The sequence below is a fragment of the Lissotriton vulgaris genome, chromosome 10 (genome assembly GCF_964263255.1).
Source record: "Lissotriton vulgaris chromosome 10, aLisVul1.2, whole genome shotgun sequence".
Lineage (NCBI taxonomy): Eukaryota > Metazoa > Chordata > Amphibia > Caudata > Salamandridae > Lissotriton > Lissotriton vulgaris.
This window is the reverse complement of record NC_141698.1, coordinates 48,585,843-48,610,586: the sequence shown is the minus strand read 5'-3', so window position 1 is coordinate 48,610,586 and position 24,744 is coordinate 48,585,843. Positions and strand designations below refer to the sequence as shown.

Sequence of the window (24,744 nt, the reverse complement as noted above, 5' to 3'; positions counted from 1 at the left end):
AAGCACACATAATACATATACTATAAAAGGGATACATGCTTTCTACCATTTGTTGCTGCTACCTCTCTGGAAAGTAGATGCCAACACTCTGAAGATTTTGTTGCAGAATAAACATCTTTAAAGATCCAGCTCACTAGCTAATTAATCAAGTAAGTAACACTGCATTTTTTAGAAATCTAAATTAGAAGTGCACTATTTCCCTTACATCTCCTAACTCTTACACTTATTTTATTTTCTTCTCTTCCTACATTTCTGATAGAAACTACTCCAACACAATTCCTATTACATGGTCATATTTCTTCACGTGCAAAATCAGTTAGGAAGTATATAATAATGCTCTGTTATACACCAACTGCTGTTTTTAAACACTAATTTACAGGAGTATTTAATTTTTAAAAACATTATATTTACAGATATACTGAGATTGTCCTATTTCTACACCAAAAAGGATAAAAATACACTAATTACACATGTAAGTATAGATGTGTTTGTTATGAAACAGCCAATTTTCTTATTGCACATTTCTAAGCAACATATCTTGCTTTTTACATCTTCCCTATAGATCATTTGAAAGATCCAACATCAACTATAACAAAAGACAAGAGTACCCTTCTGAAAAATGTAAGTATAATTGTAATGTGTCTAAAACTGGTCACAAAAACGCTAACTATATTCTTAAAACCATGTTATATATTTTGAATTGCCTCTACAGATATTCTGAAAACATCATACATCTATTCTACATATCCTATGAAAACATCCAACACAAACTATACCAATATACAAGAATACCCTTGTAAAAAATGTAAGTATACTTGTCATTTCTCTAAAACTTCCGAAAATAACACACACTATGTTCTTAACAACATGTTATCTATTGTATATTTCCTCTACAGATATTCTGAATACATCATACAGCTATTCTGCCTACAACAAAGAAAACGACTTATTTAGAAGTTAGTATACTTTTAAATATTTCCCATTTTCAAATGGTTCAATATAAAAATTATAATAATTTTCATTTATTTCTTCTATCTACTCTACAGATCAGACCTGTACTAACTTGATGTACTCCACCAATTACTACAACTGTACTATTTAAAGAAGTAAGTATATGTAATTTTTACAACAAATGTACAAGTAAGCAAAAATGGCAACTGCTTTTTAGTAGGAAATACGTTTGTTATGTGTAAACATTAACGTGGCTTTTCTATATTTTCATACCAACAGCAAATAAAGACATACATACAAGAAAATCCTTCAGAAGACATTTCTGCTTTTGTGACTACTACTTTGATTAACTGTAAGTATAAATACATCATTAATGATGTTAGCACCACAAAAGTAAAAATATGTGTTTTGATTTTGTTTCTTTCTACTCTTTCCTAGAACAAGTAAATCAAAATGACTGAAGGTGCAGAATTTGTCATGTCTCAGAAAAATAAATTACTATTATGCTACATGGGTTATGTGTATAATCAGGAAAGACAAAGTGGTAGAAAAGTTTTTGGGAAATGTACCAAATATTACTCCAACAAATGTTATGGGAGGGCTACTACAGAGGAAACTAATGTGCTATTTACTAGGGAACACAATCATCCCCCAAATGTCACAGAAATTGAAATTAGAGATGCTTTAGAAAGTATTAAAAGTGCTAGCACACAAAGTGATAAACCAACAACACAAATCCTTAAAGAAGAACTGGTAAAAGTCCCAGCCCATGCTTCAGGTCAACTACCCTCTATTGACTCCCTGAAACGCACAATTGCACGCACTAAACGACTCACTAGCACAACCCAACCCAACCCAACAACTTTTGAGGAAATAATTATTTCACCAGAAATGGCCATCACACACAATAAAGATAAATTTATCCTTTTTGATAATGAAAGCAGTACAAACAGAATAATTATGTTTGCAACTGCAAGTAATTTACGAAAAATCCAACAGTGTCCCCAATGGATGATGGATGGAACATTTAAACCATGCCCAAAACCTTTTTATCAACTGTATTCCATCCACGGTTTATACCATAATTCTAACATACCTTTTTTTTACTGTTTGCTACCCAACAAACAGCAAAACACTTACAAAGAAATATTAAATGTTCTCAAAACGGAAATCAATAATTATTTTCCTGAAAAAATAATTATTGATTTCGAATTAGCTATGATTAATAGCATTTTGAGAACATTTCCCCACACAGCAATCCAGGGTTGCTATTATCATTTTAATCAGAGCATATGGAGGCATCTCCAAAAATCTACTTTAAGTATACTATATTCTACAGATAGCACCTTTGCCTATCAAGTTAAAAAGTTAATAGCCCTGGCCTACGTCCCTGTTACAGATGTAGCGGAACATTACAATTTATTAATTGACAGCACATATTACAAGAGGAATGAGGATAAACTAACCCCATTCCTGGACTATTTTGAAGACACTTGGGTGGGAAGGTTGCACAGATCTGGACATCAACGCCAGCCCAAATTCCAAATCCCTTGGTGGAATGTCTATCTTAGTACTTTAAACCAAGAGGCTAAAACAAACAACAGTGTAGAAGGGTGGCATAATGCTTTCCAAGCAACTACAAACAGAGGCAAACCCACATTCCATAACCTTCTAGAAGCTTTGAAAAAAGAACAAAGCTATCAGGAACTAAGAATGGAACAATCAGTGTCACAAATAGGTCCAAAACTCATTAAACAAACTAAACAAATGTTCCGACTACTTCAAATTCAAGTCACATTATACCCTTCAACTAGAGGATTAGAATACCTGTCAATAATAGCTAAAAGTCTACTATAAAAATGTCAACTAAATATACTAATGTCTTCTTACAATAATAGTAACATTTAAATGTCATAAACATATATAATCAATTATAAATAATACATATTTGTTTGACAAACATATTAAAATTATGAAAAAAAATTCGTAACAAATATGCAATGTTTATAAATTCATCACACATACACATAACATTAAAATTCGACATTTCCCACCCAATGATAAATGTAAATTAAATACTTACAATTTTTGGAGATGAGAAAGACGCAATCAAGCAAAAAGCAATCCATACAATCCAATCCAATATCTTACAATTCCAATATGGGTAACCCTCAAAAACCCGAAAATAAAGTATAAAACTTAAAAAAACGCTCCAGGAAATCCCGAAAACAGTAGTGTGGACACTTTAGTATTTAAAGTGATATACACACAACTTTTAAAAAACGGTCACGCATATCAATGTATCAATCCGATTCGAAACCCTCCAAAAAACCCGAAAAAGGTAGAAAAAGTGTTAAAACCGCTCTTGGCAAACACGAAAAATAGGAGATAAATGTCAAAATATAAGCATAATAAGTCAAACATTTGTTTCTCCGTAAAAAAACACGCTTCCTTCCATGTAGTTTTCATGCGAGGAACCGGAACCTGTAAAATAACATACATAACGAAACCCACCCACAAATACCCCCTTCACATTTGTAAATATACTAACAATTAACATTAACCATGTAAGAAGACATTTCGGAACACTTAAAATAACACTTGAAGAAAAAAAATCACGACACATCTATAACGGAGACTTTTCACCAAAACGCTACTTAAACAATTAATACATACACCAAAATACACTACAAAGTTCGATTATACCCTCAAACATGACCACTTACTTATAATTTGTAGTTAAAAATAACCTTACCTCTCTCCACGCGAAGCAACTCCCAACCGCGAGCTTCTCCAGTCCAGAATGGAGCGCAATAACCTTACGCGGTAAAAAAGTAGTCCCCTTAACCCATTTGTGTAAAAGTATAATAGACAATACAATGTAATAGTTTAAAAATATAATACATACACATGTATAATTTAACAAATTAATACACTATACTCATTACAATTTTCCTTATTTAAGAAAAAAAAATATATTTAATATAAATTAATATATAATAATTATTATATATTAATAATATTAAATAAATATGTAAGACTTTGAATAAAAGATGTAAATATTTGGTTATTGTGTACATTTATATGAATAAGTTTGTGTTTATTTTTCAGTAAACATTATAAATGTTTATGGAAATAATTAATAATAATAAATAATATAACTTATTTATTGTTATTAATATAACAATTTGAACCATTTACTATATAAACAATGGCCAGAAAAAAAGTATTTATTTTATCTGTGAATGTATGTTTTTTAGAAAATAAGAACTGAATGTTTATGTTTATTAATTAATAATAATAATAATAAATAAAATAGTTATTATTTTTATTAATTATTACAAAATGTTTTAGAATAATTTCTAACTATAACAAAAGTATATAAGAGCTTAACTAATATTTTGGCAATACCAGATATTATAATTAAACATATTGGGGGTCATTAGGATGTCGGGCGGATTTGCTCCGCCAGGGTGGCGGTGGCCACCGCCACCCTGGCGGAGCAAATCCGCCCGACATCCACAGCCCAATTCCCCCCCGCCATATTAGTATGGCGGGGGGGACCGCGGCGGTGCAAAACACCGCCCGCATGTTTTCCGCCCCGGTCGCCTTGCGGCCGGGGCGGAAAACCAGTAACATGGTGGCGGTGTCTGTTAGACACCGCCCGCCATATTACCATGGGCATTTGTCAATGCCTTTCCGTGGCGGCAATGCCGCCACGGAAAGGCATGCGGAGACTCCCTGCGGGGGCCCGTTGCGGGCCCCCTGGGAGTCCGGGGCTTGGGGGGTGCACATTGGGGGTACCTATGGTACCCCCCCGCATTTGAATGTGCAACACGGCAGGCACCGCGCGGTGCCTGTCATGTTGTGCTTTGAAATGCACAACGTGCATTTTTACCATTGCGGCGGGCGGAGATTTCAGCTCCGCCCGCCGCAATGGTAAATATACAGGATGCGCCCGCCTGTGTGGCGGGCGCATCCTAATGCCCATTTCGGGACCCCCGCCCTGTAGGCGGGTGGTCCACATCCCCGGTAGGGTGGCGGGCGGCCAAAGCCCGCCCGCCATCCTAATGACCCCCATTGTTTCCCAATACAATTATAAAGTTTACAACCGAATAGATTTCTATGTTTAATTGTAAAACAACATTTTCTGAGAAATATACCAACAAATATTTTATTTTGTATTTCAATTTCTTCTAACAAATGTAATAATAGTCATGTTACTTGTTAAAATAAAAATGTTTTATATATATTTAATATTTAATATTAACATTATTAAATATTAATGTACAAAATGTATTAAAAATCATTTTTTTATGTATTTCAATATAAATACTTGTAACTGTAAGTGAATGATGGGAATATGTTAAATTTACTGAAATAATGTTGTAAACACTTTTATTTTTGTTATTGACAACATGTATATAAATGTATATGTGTTATTCTATGAATACTAAAAGTCAAAATAATGTGATGTTATTTATGTTTGTGATTGTATTGTAGTACCCAATAAAAATTTTGAAAATTGTTTAATAAAGTTTTTTGAAAACATCCATGTAGCATTATTTTTTTATATTAAAAGACAGTAATGAACAAATGTATGCAAATGTGCTGCACACTGACCAATTTAATATGTCCTATTGCTACTCCAGTCAAGCTAATATCATAAAATGTGGTGGACACTGACCAATGTTTATTTAGTAATCCAACTCCAGTGTAGGTAATATCAGTGTTGGTGCTGGACACTAACCAATTAATAATTAGAATTCCAACTCCACTCTAGCTACTGTCTGGAAAGATGCTAATACATATATTTTTTAGATAAAAGTAAAACTTAATAATGTAAAGTTATATTTCTTTTATTTTCCTGTAATAGCTTTAATGTATAAGTGTTTTATTTTACACTATACACCAGCACTCCAAAATACCCTAAACTGTCCCTGAACACTAAAAATACCCCTTCACCCCAAAGCCCAAAACTGACCCAGAACCCTACAAATACCCCTTTATCCACAAACTTAAAACTAACCCTGAACCCTACAAATACCCCTTTACTCAGAAACTGAAAACTGACCCTCAACCCCAAAAATACCCCTTTACCCAAGAACTTAAAATTGACCCAGAGCCCCAAAAATACCCCTTTACCCACAAACAGAAAACTGACCCTGATCCCAAAAACATACACCTTTACCCAAGAACTGAAAACTGACCCTGACCCTTTAAAAAACTCCTTTACCCACAAACTGAAAACTGACCCTGAACCCTACAAATACCCCTTTACCCACAAACTGAAAACTGACCTCAACCCAAAAAATACCCCTTTACCCAAGAACTGAAAACTGACCCAGAACCCCAAAAATACCCCTTTACCCACAAACTGAAAACTGACCCTGATCCCCAAAAATACACCTTTACCCAAGAACAGAAAACTGACCCTGAACCTTTAAAAAACTCCTTTACCCACAAACTGAAAACTGACCCTGAACCCTACAAATACCCCTTTACCCACAAACTGAAAACTGACCCTCAACCCTAAAAATACCCCTTTACCCAAGAACTGAAAACTGACCCTGAACCCCAAAAATACCCCTTTACCCACAAACTGAAAACTGACCCTGATCCCAAAAAATACACCTTTACCCAAGAACTGAAAACTGACCCTGAACCTTTAAAAAACTCCTTTACCCACAAACTGAAAACTGACCCTGAACCCTACAAATACCCCTTTACCCACAAACTGAAAACTGACCCTCAACCCAAAAAATACACCTTTACCCAAGAACTGAAAACTGACCCAGAACCTTTAAAAAACTCCTTTACCCACAAACTGAAAACTGACCCTGAACCCTACAAATACCCCTTTACCCACAAACTGAAAACTGACCCTCAACAAAAAAAACCCCTTTACCCAACACCTAAAAACTGACCCAGAACCCTATAAATACCCCTTTACCCACACACTGAAAACTGACCCTAAACCCTATAAATACCCCTTTACCCACAAACTAAAAACTGACCCTGACCCCAAAAAATACACCTTTACCCACAACCTGAAAAAACTCCCAAATCCCACTAAATACACCTTTACTCACGAACAGAAAAATGACCCAGAACCCTAAAAAATTACCCTATACCAAAAATTATTTAACTGACCCTGAACACTATAAATAATAATGTACACAACATTAAACATTAATATTTAATTAAAAAAAAAAATAATTAACAAAAACAAAAAGAAAATATATTATCACATTAGCTATAATAATAAATGTGATTAATTAATATTGTTTAATTCCAATTAATTAATTAACATGAACATAAATTTATACATTAAATTTAAATGCATCCAATTAATGTAATTAAGTCATTATTATTAATTAATTACCAATTAATGAATTAAAATAAAATGCAAAATATTAATAAGATAATTAACTCATTATAATTAATTTTTAACCAATTTTTAAATTTCAATAATATGCTAATTAATAATAAAATAAATCACTAAGTATTATTAATTAATAACCAATTTATCAATTAAAAAAATATACACATCAATAATAAAAAAATCACTAATTATTATTAATTAATTACCAATTAATCAATTAAATAATATGCTAAATACTTAATAAAACAATTAACTAATTAATTTTAATTAATTACCAATTAAAATCTAATTAAAACAATTAACAAACATATATTAATTAATTAATTATTATTAAATTACTTCCCACCCTATTCCCCTATAAACCCACAACCCGCTCCTAAACATTAACTACTATTTATTTATATTAATATATATTATTTTTTTTTAACATTTTTTTCTACATATTCTCGATATTTTTTACTTTCACTATTTTTCGATATTTTGTCTGGTCGATATTTTTGAGTCGATATATTTGTATTCGAAATTTTTTGGTCATTTTTTCTGTCGATATTTTGTCCAACGATATTCCTATAGTCGATATTTAGTTAAAGTCGATATTTTTCCGTCGATATTTTGTCCATTCGATAATATGTAGTCGATATTATGTCCAGTTACCGGGGACAGTTAATTGAACAAAACTCAATTATAGGGTGAGAAGTTCTCAATTAAATGACTACGGGCAGGCTTGCGAGATTTAAGTACTACCAACTAACAAGCTGGGTTAATAGTCAAAAACAAAATCAACCCGGGGACAGCATTATGGAGAGAAAGTTGCAGGGAAATATGAATAACAAAAAAGAAATCTCATGTTGGTACTGGGCCCTAATTCAAGCAGGGGAAGAAGAATACAACATTCCAAGCGAGCTCTGGGGAAAGGAACTGCCAGAGCTGGATATTCAACATAAATGGCAATTATCAATGGCTACTTGTTGGCGATTTGTGAAATCTGCCCCTCTGAGGAAAAATCACTTATTTACCACTCACAGAGCATATTAAAAACCAAAGAGGTTGTCTAAAATCAACACTCAAATGTCGAAAAGCCGCCCTAAATGTGGAGAAGATGGCGCAGACGACCGCCATATGTTTCGGCAGTGCCCCCAACTCGAGTAATTTTGGAGAGAGACGGGTAAGATCTTATCCAAGCTGTTGGGACAGCAAGTGGAGGTGAGTATAGACCGGGTTATTGTTGGGATAAGTCAGCATAACCCAAATAACTCTAAGCTGAATAAAGATCAGGAGAATATTCTCTTTCTACAGATATTGTTGGCTAGAAGGGAAAAATGCATTAAGTGGGTGAAAAATTCACCGCCAATACATGGAGAATGCTAGCCTCCATCCAGACAGTAAACAAACTAGATATAAGTGGGAATACTCCTGATTGCGATCAAGATAGGTGTTATAGAATTTCCATATCTTTGACTCATTTTATTAATACCCCTCTGTTATTCTCCCGTTGGTATGTTGTCATTAAGCCTTATGGGAATTTAGTTTTCTTGTGCTTATTGCTTCTTCTATTAGTATAAAGCAGGGTAACAGAAGCATAATACGTGCCTCCATGTCGTTATTAAAATTTAGAGTTTCCTTCATTAATACTAGGAAAATCTACATGAGCTTCACTAAAGATAAACGTGGTGCTAAAGCTCTGCCTGTTTTATGACACTGTCTGTCTACCGCCTCTCATCCAAGCAAATGATGACCCTTGAACAGTCTTCCTCACACCTTATATTCACGGTGCCTAAGGACAATCCTGACCAAGCCCTCTGAATATGTGAACACTGACATTTCTTTGTTTTCCTTTAAAGAGCAAAGTGGGACTTTGTCTTCTGAACTAATGTATTAGAATTCTTTACAAATTTTGCTCATATCTGAAATTGTGATATTAAAAACTTGTTTACTACAACTTTTGAATACCACAATGCTCTTCATGCTGCACAATGTAAATATCTCTTGTGTCAAAAGTATGTACATATAACATGTGTGGAATTTGCAATGATCTTCAATTCAAAGCATGCATCTTTTGATATGTTGCAAAAGAAATTCTTGTGACTTTTATGGGTGGGAAATATGTGGGGAAGGAATTTTTATACTGATTTCCACAGATAGTGATCCTAATGATGACATTTGTAACCTGTTCATTGAAATGTAAGTAGGGAGGTTCCTATAGTTTGTATTTGGGGGTCACATTTAAAATGAAACCCTAATGATTTTGAAAAAGGAATGTATTTAATAAATTGAATATGTTCTACTCGAAAGGCGGCACTCTAGACTGGATTATCGCTAAGGAGTCAGAAGTCAAACTTATCTCTATAGACCCATATGACTGATCTGACCACCACGCTATCACTTTCCTATTACCAGGTACCCACAAGACAAGGGCACCGCAACCTGTGATTCCAAAATGTTAGGTTAGAGACACGCAGAACCTTGATCACGGGGAACTGGCTGCTCGATGCAAGTCTGACATCCCCACCTCATATCACAACGGTCAACAACCTCAATAAACATTACTCTGTGACTAAATCTAACATTCTGGATGATCTTGCTCCGCTAAAACTAAAAAGAACCCAAATCAAAGACAGAAACCCGTGGTTCAATGGATCCCTCAACAATGAGAGGAGATCCTTCCGGCAGACAGAAAGGAACTGGAGACAGCACCCTTCAGACACACATTTAAAACTTCTCCGCCGGACCAGAAATGCCTATAATAGGAACAACCTCAACTCCAAAAAATAATTCTTCAGATCAGAACTGGGGAACACCAAGAACAGACCTTGAAAAGTCTTGAAATGGTCAAACACCAATCTATCAAACTGGATAAAACCTCTAAAGAAACCCCTAAATTCCTAATATCATGCGGGGAATTCTCCTCCTTCTTCTCTGACAAAATCACTGCCCCAGGAAACAAACTTAGATCCACCACTTACTCCCAACAACTTCCCAACCACTTCCAGATCTGCCTCCTCTCTCTGCGCTACCCCCCCAGACATCACTCAAAAACCAAGCGCACTGGTCCAACTCCAAAGTTTATTAGGAACATTCCATCTCGAAAATTCTAAACTCCTTGAATCCGAACAACCACTTTAATGACCCACTCCTCTCTAATTGCTTAGCCGCCGCCTCTCAATCCATCATTCCTAGTTGGACTGCAATAATCAATGCCTATCTTCTACAGGGGACGATACCTGACTCTCTGAAAGCTGGCCAAGTCCTCCCCACCTTAAAAAAACCTACACTGGATCCTGCTTCCCCTGACAACTTTAGATCTATATCTAATACCCCACTCCTAGCTAAAGTTCTGGAGAAATGTGTACAACAGAAGTTGAGCCAACACATCACCAACTTCCAATCCGGATTCTGGCCTGGGTATGCACCAAAACCATCTTTCTTCACATCGTGGATGATGCCCTCCAAGCCCTTGATCAAGGCAAAACATGTGTCTAATCCTCCTAGATCTATCCTCGGCTTTCAATACGTCAATCACGAAAAACTCCTTGAACTTCTCAAACTCAGGATAGGACTGGAGGGTCCTGTTCTTGAATGGTTTAGGTCCTTCCTCAGAACCGCTCACATAGATTCTTAATCAACTGTAACTTGTCTGCTCTCTCTCCAATCACGGTTGGAGTCCCCAAGGATGAACCCTGTCCCCTACCCTCTTCAATCGTTACCTCGAACCGCTAGCCTCAGTCCTACGCACTGCAAATATCTCCTACCACATGTATGCAGATGACTCCCAGAGCTACATCAAAATCACTTCTCCTGAGGAGATTCTTTCCTTGAATGAGGCCTTGAAATTGACTGTTCAATGACTCACCTCTGACCAACTCAAACTCAATGCAAAAATAACTAAATTTCTCCTAATCTCCCCACCCAAAACCAACCCTGACATTCAAATCCCTTGGAATAACCATAGATTGCAGCTTGAACATGCTTGACCACATCAACCCGATGGCCAAATCAGCCAGATTTCACCTGGGCTACCCAAGAAATGTGAAACCTTTCCTTGACACTCCCGACCTAAAAATGTCAGTCCAGGCACCAATCATCTCTAGACTGGAATATGGGTGCTCTGCCTTCTCAGGTTACCCAAGATCTTCCTAGCCCCATTAAAAGGCCACCAGACTACTAACAGGTTCAAGGTAATTCAACCACATCTCACCACACCTGCAAGCTCTGAACTGGCTTCCTCTTGAGGCCAGAATCCAACTTAAACTGGCATGTATCACGCACAAGGCTCTATACTCAAACTGTCTGCATTTCTTGCCCAGAAACTCATGGTATAGCCAGAAAGTCCCGGTCTGCCAGAAACCTCTTGCTCCAACCGGCATGCTTTCCGAAAAAAAACGTACAATCAGGCCTTCTCTGGAGCCGCACCAGGAAAATGGAACTCACTCCCGCCCGCCATTAGAAGAATTCCATCTCTGGCACGCTTTAAACATGAGGCCAAAACATTCCTAATGGGCAAATTCATCTCCTAAATCTTGCTTTGCAATCACCTCAGCGACTTTGTTCTACTTCTGATTACTGCCACACCTTGAAATATCCGGATGCTATCCACCCAGCACCTCTGGGCATCCCACCTTGGGATCTGGGACCTCTTGTTCTAGTAAAATGTATTTACATGTTTTTATCCCAAATGTTTCCACCCCCCCCAAGTCTCTTGTATACAACTTGTTAATCCTGTAAAGTGATCTGATACCCTAACGGGTCAAGTTCGCGCTCTATCAAACACAAATACATTTAAAAAAAACAATACTAGTCAAACGATATCTTCAAATAATGATTAGATATACTTCAAATTAATATGTAATTTTGCACATTTTTATACTTACAGTGAATGCATGTCCTATCGTTATAACATAACAGATTAGTTGTGCACTTCCAGAACACCAAGCACAATTAAAAACCGTGACCCTTCGGTTACGCCAAGTTGAATTAACCAACTGCACTTTCCTACAAGAAAAATCTATTTCCCACAGATACATTTCACCAGCATTTAGTTTTCCTTTATGGTGGGGGCTGCAACCAAAAGCTAAATTTGCTCTCTTTTCCTTCTTTTGTTAATTCCATATCGAATAGTGATTACCTGTGATGTGGGCAGTGCTAGAAAGTATCTTTATTGTTTGAAAGGAGCTCTGACTTCACCCAAAGTGGCACTACAGTCCCCACTCACAACCTCATTTTTTAGATCATCAGGCAGGATTCTTGAGTATGTTTTCTGGCCATGCCTCATTTTGGGAGTTCTGTGATGTCCTCTATGGGGCAGTTTTATTTTGTTTTCAAATGTCAAAGAGAAAAATATGCCACTCTCTACCATGCAAGTCAATTTTCTACTCATGCAAAATTTTAGTCCAGAGTGTAGAACTAGATAGCTGTTAGAATCAGCAGAGGATATGCTTATGTTTCGTTAACTGTTTTTTGATATTCATGATGTTTGGGTATCTTCAGCCATTAACCAATCCTTTCTGGCTCCCACCAACACCATTCAGATGTGGTGTCTTACTCACCACTCACTTACCACTCACTTTCCTGCATACAGTCAGAAAAGGTACATTCATAAATATACCATTGACACACACAAGAGAAAATAATTTGAGGGAACATTGCTGTTACCTCTTTTTTTTTAAACTTTATAAATCTTTGCAGTGAAGAGTAACCCTTTGTGCAGGTGACAGTTGATGACTTGTGTCCAGTATGTTCCACACAGTGTTGTAGCTCAGCAGAAAAAGTATGCAACAGGGCAAAGATTCTACATACTACATACCAAGTATTGTGAGCAGCCTTGAGTTATTAGATAGAATCATCTCAGCATGATGTTTTCTATGCAACATAGAAGACAGTGTGAACCATGTATTAACCTATGTACATGTGCTTACTTTGCTTCAGAAGGTGGGCAATCTGTGAAGCTACCACCACAGTGGGAAGGCTGCAGGTAGTATGATCTTTAGCACCTTCAGACCGTGGCTGTTTAAAGTGAATAGTATCTTTTTTGCGAAGTGTCAGGACACCACGAGATGACACAACAAGAAAGCCAACTGGTTCACCACTGATCTCCAAGAATCCAAGAGCTCCTGCTAACGACTGTAGAAGACGTGGAGTAAAAGCAAAACCGTGGAAGCACACTCTGCCTACAAAACAGCCATCACAGCACACCACCAACCTATCAAATCAACTAAGAAAAACTTCATCCAAGACAGAATCCTCTCCACCGCCCACAACTCCAAGGAACTCTTCGCTATCATACAGGAATTTGCCAAACCTAGCAGCAAAACAACCAACGTCCCTCCCTCCCAAGACCTCTGCAACAAACTCAGCTCCTTCTTTCACCTCAAGATCAAGACATTCTATGACAACTTCGACGACCAAGACCACTGCACTGCCCTAATCCCAACTGTAGGAAGTTGGATATCTGACTATATGGTTACCCCCAACTTTTTGCCTAGTGTTTTGCTGGTTTTCGACTTAGCTGGCCTGGGATCCTGCTATTCAGGGCCCAAGGCCATCTGCTCTCCCTATAAAATGGACTCCATTTACCTTAGGTACATGCCATATTGGATATTGGGTCACCTTTGTGAGCCCCTGTATAGTGTACTCTAGGTACCCAGGGCATAGGTGCATCCAAGGCCTACCAGGGGCTGCAGCATGTATTATGCCACCCCTGGCTGGCTATCTAAACTGACACCACAGGCTGATCACCCAGCCTGGGTAAGGTGGTGTAATCACCCCTTTCTTAGATATAGTATACCTATATCTACCCTTATATATAGACACATATATACCTATAAGTCACTCTTATGGCAGGCCTTAACAATCCTGAAGGCGGAGTGCTTGGTTTTATGTGAGAGGGTGCCCTAGAATGAGCTGAGCCCCTCTACAGCTTTCGGTACCATCTCCTTATAGCTGTTCTATGATATAGCCATACCATATACCCTTAAGTGCATTATAATCCTCGCGGTTAATGCTAACTTTGGTTTGGCTTTATCGAAACATGTCGAAAAAGGTGTCAAACACTTTGGAATACTACCCCCTGCCAGTCCTGGCGGGGGGGGCGTAGCAGTCCACCCTTCTAGAGGGAGAAGACATGTAGTTACTGCTTTACCCGGTTAAAGTTAAACAGAGCCTCATCATCACAAAATGGATGTTGCTGCCACAGACACAAGTCTGACCTCCTGCTGCTGGACGAAACTCCAGCAGGGGAGGCCTGGACAGTATGATTCCTGTCCAGGGAGGTGCCAGCACCTCTCCAGACAGGGTTTTGTGTATTGGGGCAGATGCTTTTCCAGACACTGCCTGGGACACACAAGGTGCTCCATGCATAGCCCGGTTCAAACCAGTGCTGGGGCACTCCAGCCTCGTTCTGGCGTGAAACTGGACAAAGGGAAAGGGGTGCAACCACCCTCTTCCCAGGCCCACCCAAAGGACGGACCTAGCAGGTAATCCAGACCCTTAAATTGGTATAAAGATAGGAGCTGTGTCTAGAGACTTTAGATTATCCTGGACTGAAACTCTGAAATGAAACTTCTGGACCTTCGACGTTCTACATCGACTAGAAGACTGAAGACATCTCCCTTGAGTGACCACCCTGTGCAAACAGGCACCACCAGTATTTAGCCGGTTTGCTTTGTCGACATTCCTCCCGGAACCCGAAGACTCAGCTACTCAAGAATTGGACTTCCAGACTTCGCCGACTCTGAGCCACATCCACAGCAAAGCTGAGACCTGTGGCGGACACGAGAGACATGGGACCGGACACCCTGGACATCCTGCATTTTGCTAACAGTGCAACGACCGAGGCACCCTCGAAGTTGTGCATTGGGGTTTGAGAAGCCCCAGACCTGAGCGCCATTTGCACCGAAGCTCAGCCCTCCACACTCCTTGAGTGCCACCTGGGGCCTGCTCTTGCATTTCAGCTTGACACATCTTCCCTGTTGCTAGCCTGCTGGCTACTTAGCCCTCTGAGGACTTTTCTTTGAATCTACACCACTGGCCTGGTTGCTCCAGCCTTGTTCCTGCTTCCCTGCAAAAGAGAAGTGCCCAAAGCCTTGCTGGTCTGAACAGAAGCCAATCTTCACTTCCTGCGTGGGTTGCAGTTGCCAAGGCTTGTTGGGTCGAATCCGGATACCGACACCGCAGTCAACTAGATCCTTTGTGGGACAGTTCGAGTCTAGCTCCTGGTCATCGTCGACGCCCTGGTCCTCGTAGCTGCAGAGACAAACTTCACCTTCTTCACCTGATTCAACGTGACATCGCCTGGCTCCTTCCTGGTTCCTTCCTGGCCACTGGCTAGTGACCCAGACTCTGTCCCCTCTGCTTTCAGGTTCTTCAGATCTTCAATCCACCCTTGGATCCACCCGGATACTTTTTCTCTGGTCGCCTGCAGCACTTCTTTGCAGATCTCCATTGAAAACGACCATAAAACCCGACACGAAAAGACACCTATGAACCCGGCATCCCTGGGTGAGGTAACTCGAGTACTCCGGTGCTCCCATGGGTCTTGACTCTCAAAGTGTCCTAGTTTAAAAGGGTTCCATCCAAGTCCATCTGGAAGTGTCCTAAAATTGTACTTGTGTAACTTCTGTGATCTTCATTGTAACTCAATGGTAACCCACGACTGTGTTTAGACACTGCACGCGTCTCCCGTGGGCCTCCTTCTTCCAAACCTTTGGTTGTCCATTGTAGCCCCAGCGATTCCCTAGGCCTATTCATTATTTCTGAAGGGGTCCTTATACCACTTACTTAGTATACGGTTTGTGAGGCCCCTAGAGCAGAATTGTATTTGTGCAATTTATAGTATGCTTAATGAGTAACTTGTAACGTATCTCGAACTCTGACCTCATAAAGGGATCAGAGGGGTTGTGTTAGTAATAAATACATATATATTTGATGTATACCTTGTGTGGTGTCCTTTCATTTGGTATTCAAGGGATTATAATTGGTAAAACAGCTTGCTTCACATGCTCTCTGAAGTTTTAGCCTAAGACTGCTGGTCCACGCTACCACTAGAATAGATGATCTATACGGTTGACTTTACAACCATCATCATAAGGGTCGTTTAGACTGGTGCAAGGTGCCCACTAGAATAGTGGACAACATATGCCAGGCAAACTTCTCACACCAACCCCCACCCCCAATGACGCCACCCAACAGACCCTTCAGGCCTGGACACCCCTCACCACAGCAGACAGCTTAAAGACAATAAAGAGCATCCTCTCCAGAGCACATTCTGACCCCCGCCTGCCACATATCTTCCACAAGGACGCCACTGCCATCGCACTCGAACTATGCTGAACTTTCAACTGCTCCCCAGAGACGGACCTCAAGAACTTCAGGTCCATATCACTGCTTCCTTTTGCTGCCAAAGCCATTGAAAAGGCCATCAACACACAGCTAGTACGCTTCATAGAAAACAACAACATCCTAGTCATCTCTCAATTCAAATTCCGCTGCAACCACAGTACCAAGACCGCCCTCCTTGCCACCACTGATGACATCCGCGCCCTCCTCGAACAAGGCCATACAGCAGCCCTTATCCTCCTTCACCTATCAGCAACCTTCAACACCGTCCCCCACTGCACACTAGCCACCAGGCTCCACGACGCTGGCATCCAAGGAAAGGCCTTAGTCTGGATACAATCTTTACTCTCAGGTAGAACACAGAGAATAAGACTCCCAACCTTCCTCTCAAAACTAACAGAGCTCAGATGCGTAGTACCCCAAGGATCCTCCCTCAGTCCCACAGTCTTCAACGTCTAAATAGCCCCCTCACAACCATCGTCAGAAACCATGGGCTCAACATCGTCTCCTACCCCAATGACATTCAGCTCACCAAGGGACCCGACATCACCAGGCAGAATTCAAAGAAGGGATGAAAGCCGTCGCAACCTGGATGAGGAACAGCTGCCTGAAGCTCAACTTTGAGAAAACAGAAGTCCTCATCCTCTGGTCCACCCTTTCTGCATGGGACGACACCTGATGGCCCCCACGCTCGTAAACCCGCTGACTCCAACAGAACATGCACACAACTTCAGCATCATACTCGATGCATCACTCACCGTGAATCGCCAGATCAGCGCAGTTTCCTCTGCTTTCTTCAACACCCTCTTGATATTTAGCAGGGTGTTGAAGTGCATTCCCCGACCGTTACTTGTGCACTCATCACCAGCACACTGGACTATGGCAACGTCCTCTACGCCAGAATCAACAAAAAACTCCCCCGCAAACTCCAGATCGTCCAGAACGCCGCAGCCGGGTTTATCCTCGATATCCCATGACACAACCACATCACCTAACACCTCCTCGACATCCACTGGCTCCATGTCAAAAGAAGAATTACCTTCAAGCTGCTCACACACGTTTACAAAGCCCCCCACAACACCGGACCCGAATACCCCAACGACCGAATCGCCTTCCACACCTCCAAGAGAAACCTTCGCTCAGCCAACCTCACCCTAGCCACCGTCCCACGTTTTCACAGGACCAGAGCAGGTGGAAGATCCTTCTCCTACCTTGCAGCCAAGACCTAGAATGAACTCCCCCTTCACCTCCGATGGAGCCCGACAATGAAGCAATTCAGGAAGGACCTTCAGACTTGGCTCTTCGAATAGCCCCAGTGGAGATGCTCACACCCTCCCCCAGTGCCTTGAGACTCTCATGGGTGAGTAGTGTACTTTACAAACCATGTTTGATTGATTTAGTGTTGCATAGAGTGTACTCTGTTCATAGTAATTACTTTTTAATACTTTGTAGTGTATTTCTCATGAGAGTTAGACTGTCTGCAAACAGTGTGTTGCATAGTAAACTTCTTCCATAGAGTGAACACTGTTTACAGTATCTACCTTTCTACTCATATCAACTTCATTTCTCAATGCAGGTTCAGTGGCTGTCAGGGGTTTGATGCTGATAAAAGCTGTCCATAGTAGGAAATTATTATTGGAACAGACGTTGAGTATTTTGAGAAACGTGGTTTTCTCAGAACAGTTGTATACATATTGACACTATGGGGTCGTCCCGATTCGGGAAACAAATCCATACGACGATTCGAATGCATAGCCGTTTCCGTACTAATCGTACAAATCCGTCCAAATTGCGTAGTACGATCCGTAGTAAAAAAATACGTCTGAATCGTTGCGAACCATACGATAAGCAAGGGAAAATCCGTACGATACGGACCCTGAAAGTGAACCTTACGAATCGTAAAAATGCCGAACGACCCGACAAGTACGATCCGGACCGGGAAATGAGTACGTGATACACACAGTGAACGTCGCGTATGTGCAATTCGTATGGAGAGACACACAATCACATAGGGTACGGTTCGTACACCCCATGATCATAGAGGTACGGTTCGTACACCCCATGATCTTAGGGGTACGGCTTACACCTAAGATCATGGGGTACGGTTCGTACACCCCATGATCATAGGGGTACGATTCGTACACCTACGATCATGGGGTGTACAAACCGTACCCCTACAATCATGGGGTGTACGAACCGTACCCCATGATCTTAGGTGTAAGCCGTACCCCTAAGATCATGGGGTGTACGAACCGTACCTCTATGATCATGGGGTGTACGAACCGTACCCTATGTGATTGTGTGTCTCTCCATACGAATTGCTCATACGCGACGTTCACCGTATGAATCGCGTACTTATTCCCCGGTCCGGATCGTACTTGTCGGGTCGTACGGCATGTTTACGATTCGTAAGGTTCACTTTCAGGGTCCGTATCGTACGGATTTTCCCTTGCTTATCGTATGGTTCGCAACGATTCATACAACATCTTACGTACGGGGACATTCGAGGATACGATTTGTACGGGAAAAATGCTCCGTAGGGCTATTCGTACGGGATTTTACCGAATTGGAATCGGCCCCTATGTGTAAAGAAGATTTCTCATATATCTGTGTTTGATTGTTAATGTGAACTCAGCTTCCATGAAGTGTATGGTATAGGGTCAATATTTTACATAACACATGCTTGCTACACCTAAGGGAGTTGTATTGTGATGGCATTAATGATGCTTCATATAATTCTGAGCTATTTTACAGTTGTTTGCATAGCTCTAATGCCATACCTGTTTACAGAGAAATGTGAGCAAAATAATAGGATGATGTCATCATTGATGTCATTTGGGATGTCATCAGAGATGTCATAGAACATGTCATGAGTAATGTAATATATGAGGCCATAAGCAGTGCATGGAGGAGGTGCAAGTTATAGTTAGCTATAACTGGTAAAATTATGTTTATTTTAGTTCAAAACTGACATATTCACCTAACTATAATGTTACTTTAACCTTTGTTTTTTTCAGTGAATATATATATATATATATATATACACACTACCTAGAATGATCCTATGCCATTTGAGTTCAGCCTGTTTTGTGGTTTAGAGTGTGAGAGTCAGTTGATCAGTGTCTACTTTATGGATAGCTGCACTGGGAAGCTTAGGGAATAAACTTTTACCTTCTACCTCAAGCTGTGTTAGAGTTTTCCTCTTGTCAGCAGTGGATCGGAACAAGCCAAAGACACCATTTGCATGTCTCCTTACTTCTTATAGGCCTACTTAGGCCCTCACTGTACACCACTTCTATTACTGCTCTTCTTATACAAATCCTATGTACCGTGAACTTTAAACTTGTTGGTGAACACATTAAGATTCTCTCTTTGACCTATTAAACACCAACCTCAGTTGAACTTTATGGTACATTTGATAAAAATGTTACAATTGCTCAGAAGAAGTATCCTAAGTAGGATGAAATCTGCTGGCTGATTTGTTAAGTTTAGTGTGACTTTATTTCACTTGACATCCTGAAGTCAAGGATCACTTTCTTCTTCTTGTCCAAATTTACTTATGATAAATATTGTAGGGAGCTGCCCCAATACTAAAAGTATGTCTGTAAACTCCATTCTGTTTTACGATAGGGGAACCTTGCGGTTTGACTCCTGGGGAGTTGTTCCACATTAGCTATTGATGCTTAAAGCAAACAAATTAGGTGTGCAGCGATTTATGCCACAAATGCCTCTTTGTAAATTGACCTAGTTTTGTGTAAGGATTGTTCTAGAGTTTACCTAACATTTTTACATGTAGTACACACTAACACCCATTTTGAATCATAATCATGCTATATAAAATATTTCACAGCCACTTTGTTGAGATCTGTGTGTTTACCGAAAAACACAGATTTTAATAGTGAAAGGCATAGCCTTTCATCCTTTCAAGAGTAATAAAATGAAAACAATTGAGTTTCTTAATAATAAGAGGGTGCTCTGTATGTTAAAATGTGGATATGTACTTTTAAGTTTTATATGTCCTGGTAGTGAAAAGCCCCTAAATTTGTTTTTCATTACCATGAGGGCTGCCTCTCCCAAAGGATAACATTGGGTAACATTATTGCATTAAATAAGTACCTTGCTGCTAGATCCCAATCCAAGTGCTGATTGGCTGGTCTTCTGTTCTGAGCTACAGGTACAGAAAAAGCTCCAACAATTTGAACCCTGCACCTGCCTGAAGTGAGTCCTACCTTCCAAGTGGTACCAACCCAGTTCTGAACCTACCTATGTAAATAAAACTGAAGGTACTAAAACAACCAAAATCCAAAAACCAAAACTTGGGACTTAGAAAATGTTCACTAAAACGTTGCCTGAGAACCAACAGGAGACCAGGACCAACCTTCTTGCTGATCTACCCACAATGCATCACCTGTTGGCTTGACTTTGGACGTTCTTCTCCGCAGCAGCAATTTCTATTCAGCGGCTCCTCTCTGCAATGGTATCCAGCCTCATGGACCGATCAGTGCCTAAAGCCTGCAGATTTTTTCCATTTTAGATTTTCGACTTCCAAAAAAGTGACAACGACACCTCCCCCTCTTTGCACATTTCTGGCTGCCGTGACGCCCTGAACTTTACCTCTGCAGGCATTCTTCCTCAAAAAATGTTCTAAGTCCAAAGGTAAGCCGAGACAGGACCCAAACTACTTCTTGTATCTGACCCGTTGTCCATCACTGTTGACCATAACATTCAAATTAGTCCCGGTCTTGCGCAACTAGAGGTCTGTGGTTGGCTCTTTGATCCTGTAGCCTCTACTTTTTCTTACAAAAAAGCTCCCGCTGTTCTACTGATTGGATTTTTGCTGTTTAGGTCTCATATGGTTTAATAAATAGTACTCCATGTTTCTACTTTGGTGGGGATTTATTACTGTTTGTATACTGCTTAAAATATTTAACACATTTCCTCAATTATGAGCCTGTCTGCTTTTGTGCATAGCTACTAGAGGGTAAAGTACAGGTTAATTTCGTGACTTTTGTGGTTCATCCTGACAAGGATTTGTTGTTGTTGTTGTTGTTAAGAAGGGTTTTCACCCCCATCACTTAAAAACCCCATTTTCTACAATACTCAATTTATTTTGCATCTGGCTGGAGATCACAAGACAGTCCAAACCTTAGGAACTGCCTCTCAGAAGTGGTTGAATGGATAGGACACAACTTTCTAAAAATGAATTCAAACAAAACAGAGATTCTTGTCATGTGTACGGCCCATCAATCTGGCTTTTGCCTGATAGCCCTCTGTAACAGGTCAGTGGCATCAAACATTGTCTTGGGATCGCTGGAGTTTAATGTGGCCATGATTCATCTATAATTATACAAATCTGCATCTTTGGTAAAATAATTCTAAAGATTTGCCTTCAATCAGGCAGATGTTGAAGTCTTATTCAGTTACTACAGTTCGCTCTGTTTGGGGCTTTCCTGCCTGTCTGCTGCACACAATTCAAGTTGTACAGAATTCAGTTTGACATCACCAGGGGAAAACCTGATTAATTTCTGGAGGAAGCATTTCTAAATCAGCCTTTAATGCATGCATGTTTGTAACTGCAGTAAATGCAGGGTGGAGTGCATATATGGATATGTTTGCATTGTTATATGGTAGTTGCTAGATCAAAAGAAAATATCAACCAATGGGTTTGGGGGCACTGCCAGACACAATAAAAGATATGACTGAGGCCATACAGGTTTCCAGTGCTAGGATGGTTTAATCCCCCAATTTTCTAATGTTAGACCTGTCAGTCTTAGGGTGGTCTTCACCCAAACATTTTGCCTTCCCCCTTATTTTTTCTGATCTTGTTTGTGCTGGTCTTAGGACTCTCTGCACTTCTACTGGTAATCAGTTCTAAAGTGCATGGGCTCACTCATTAAAACCTGGTAACATTAGCTTATCTGTGGGTAAAAGTTCATGAATTAGAACTCTCCCCCATAGTACACGCTTGGTTCACAGATGAGAGATCATGTAAATTGAGGGATAACGAACGAAGGAGGAATTGAGAGTATGAAGACTTTTATTACGGAGAGTACAGATTGTTATACAGAGGATTTTGATTGTCATCAGCAGTAGATTCGTCTTCATAAGTTGCTTATGATGACTGGCCCCTGACGGAGGAACGAGTGGTCCCGAAATGCATAGGGCGAACAACCACAGTCATCAAAAGAATTTATATGTTTAAAAATTGAACACTGAATATTATGTGATATGTGCAGTAAATGCAGTTTTGTTGATACAATGTTTATTAAACAATGATAAAAATTGCCTAATTAAGAATGCATTTCAAGAAGAAAACAATTACATAAACTAATGAAAAGTTTCATTATTATGCCTCATTGATCATGAAGAGATTAACAATAAAATAACTACCAACACGCATTGTGTGACTGTGTCTCATCACACATTTCAGAAGCTGTGCATGTTGGTAGTTTCAGACCTATGGTTCCTGAACCTTTACCCATATATAGTTTCTACAGGGACATAGGCAGTTCCCTGATCCAACTAGCACAATAGTAATTAATTGAATCAGTTAAACACAATTTCCTAAATAGAGAAATGATTCAAAAGGAGTGTTTCCCCCTACTATTGTTTAACATTGGCTTATCCCCATATGGCATATTTAATTTAATTGTAAGTCCTTTGTAAACTGGTGCTACATCTACCCAGGGCCTGTACATTAAATGTTACTTGTGAACCTACAGCACTGATTGTGCAACTCAAGTCATTGGAACTTGTCCCATGTTTCAGGTCTGTTATTGCTGCGTGAGTGTGCAATTTTCAACTGCCATTTCGACCTGGTAAAATAAACCTTTTGCCAAGCCCAAACCTCCCCTTTAAAAACATATAAGTCACCCTAGGGTAGGCCATGAATAGCACTTAAGGGAGGGTGCAGTTAAAACGTTGGACATATACTTTTATGTTCCATTTCCAGATAGTGGAAAACTCTTAAATTCGTTTTTTACTACTGCAAGGCTTATCTCTCATAAAGGCTAACATTGGAGTTACCTTATTACATTCAATATGTGATAATTTTCAAATGGGAGCAGGTAACTAGTTAATGTTTGGTGTCTTTGGAATTGTAATGAAAAATCCTCTCTCATGGTAAAGCCGGATTTTAAATGAATATTTTGAAAAAGACACTTTTAGAAAGTTGACATTTTCCTGCCTTAGCCATTTAGTGGCCTGTCTCTGGGCCACATACCTGGGTATAGCTAGGCTTTGTGCATTCCTCTTAGACAACCACACACAATAGAGATCTTTGGTGTGCCTGGATGGGCCATCACTGGCATGATGGAAGGGCAGAGCTGGACACATCCCTATTTACTCTTAAATAGGCTGTGTCCTGCAGCCACACAAAGGGCTGAATCCCCCATGTGATCAGTATGGAGCCAGGGTAGGGAAGACAGGAAGCCTGTGCACTTCAAACTGAATTTCTAGAACCTTCTCCCACATTCTAGAGGATGGCCACCAGGTATATATTTTTATATTTTTTATATTTTATATATATTGGACCTCACCCACTACCTCTTCAGTTCACTTCTGGACTTGTGGATGCTTTTAATGAAGAAGGCTGCTGCTGGACTGCTGCTGGTAAGGAACCGCTACCCTGCTGACCTAATGCCTGTTGCCCCTCGCCTAGGTCAGCAGGACTGGACCAGCCTCTGTTGCACCCAGGACCCCAAAGTGACTGCTAGGGTTAGTTGGCTTGCCTCCTGACTAGATTCTCAAGGACAGAATGCTCCAACATCTGTGAACTCAGCACTTGTACTCTTCCATCTTGAGTCCTACCCAGCCAATTGGTGCCACCCTAGTCCTGCACTCTTGGAAGTGGGCTTGAAAGTGCTCTGCTAACCCATCTGTGGATCAAGTACAGCTGATGCATCTCCTCTGCTCCACGGGGAACCCATTGCCTCTGCTGGAAGGGTGCTCCCTATGAAAGCACTTCGCATTGGACTTGCAGTGCATTGGAACCACCGCCTCTGCCTGTTTGCATAGCGAATCCCTCACCAATGGCAGCCTTGATGACAACACAGGTTCTCTCATCACAGAACTGATGC

General features: G+C 40.0%; 1 protein-coding gene across 1 annotated transcript in view; it reads left to right on the top strand.

Annotated features, from left to right (window-relative positions):
- LOC147684579 (metalloproteinase inhibitor 3-like) overlaps positions 1-24,744 on the top strand; it is a 104,600-nt gene that overhangs the window by 42,979 nt on the left and 36,877 nt on the right. The gene's annotated exons all lie outside the window — the stretch shown is intronic.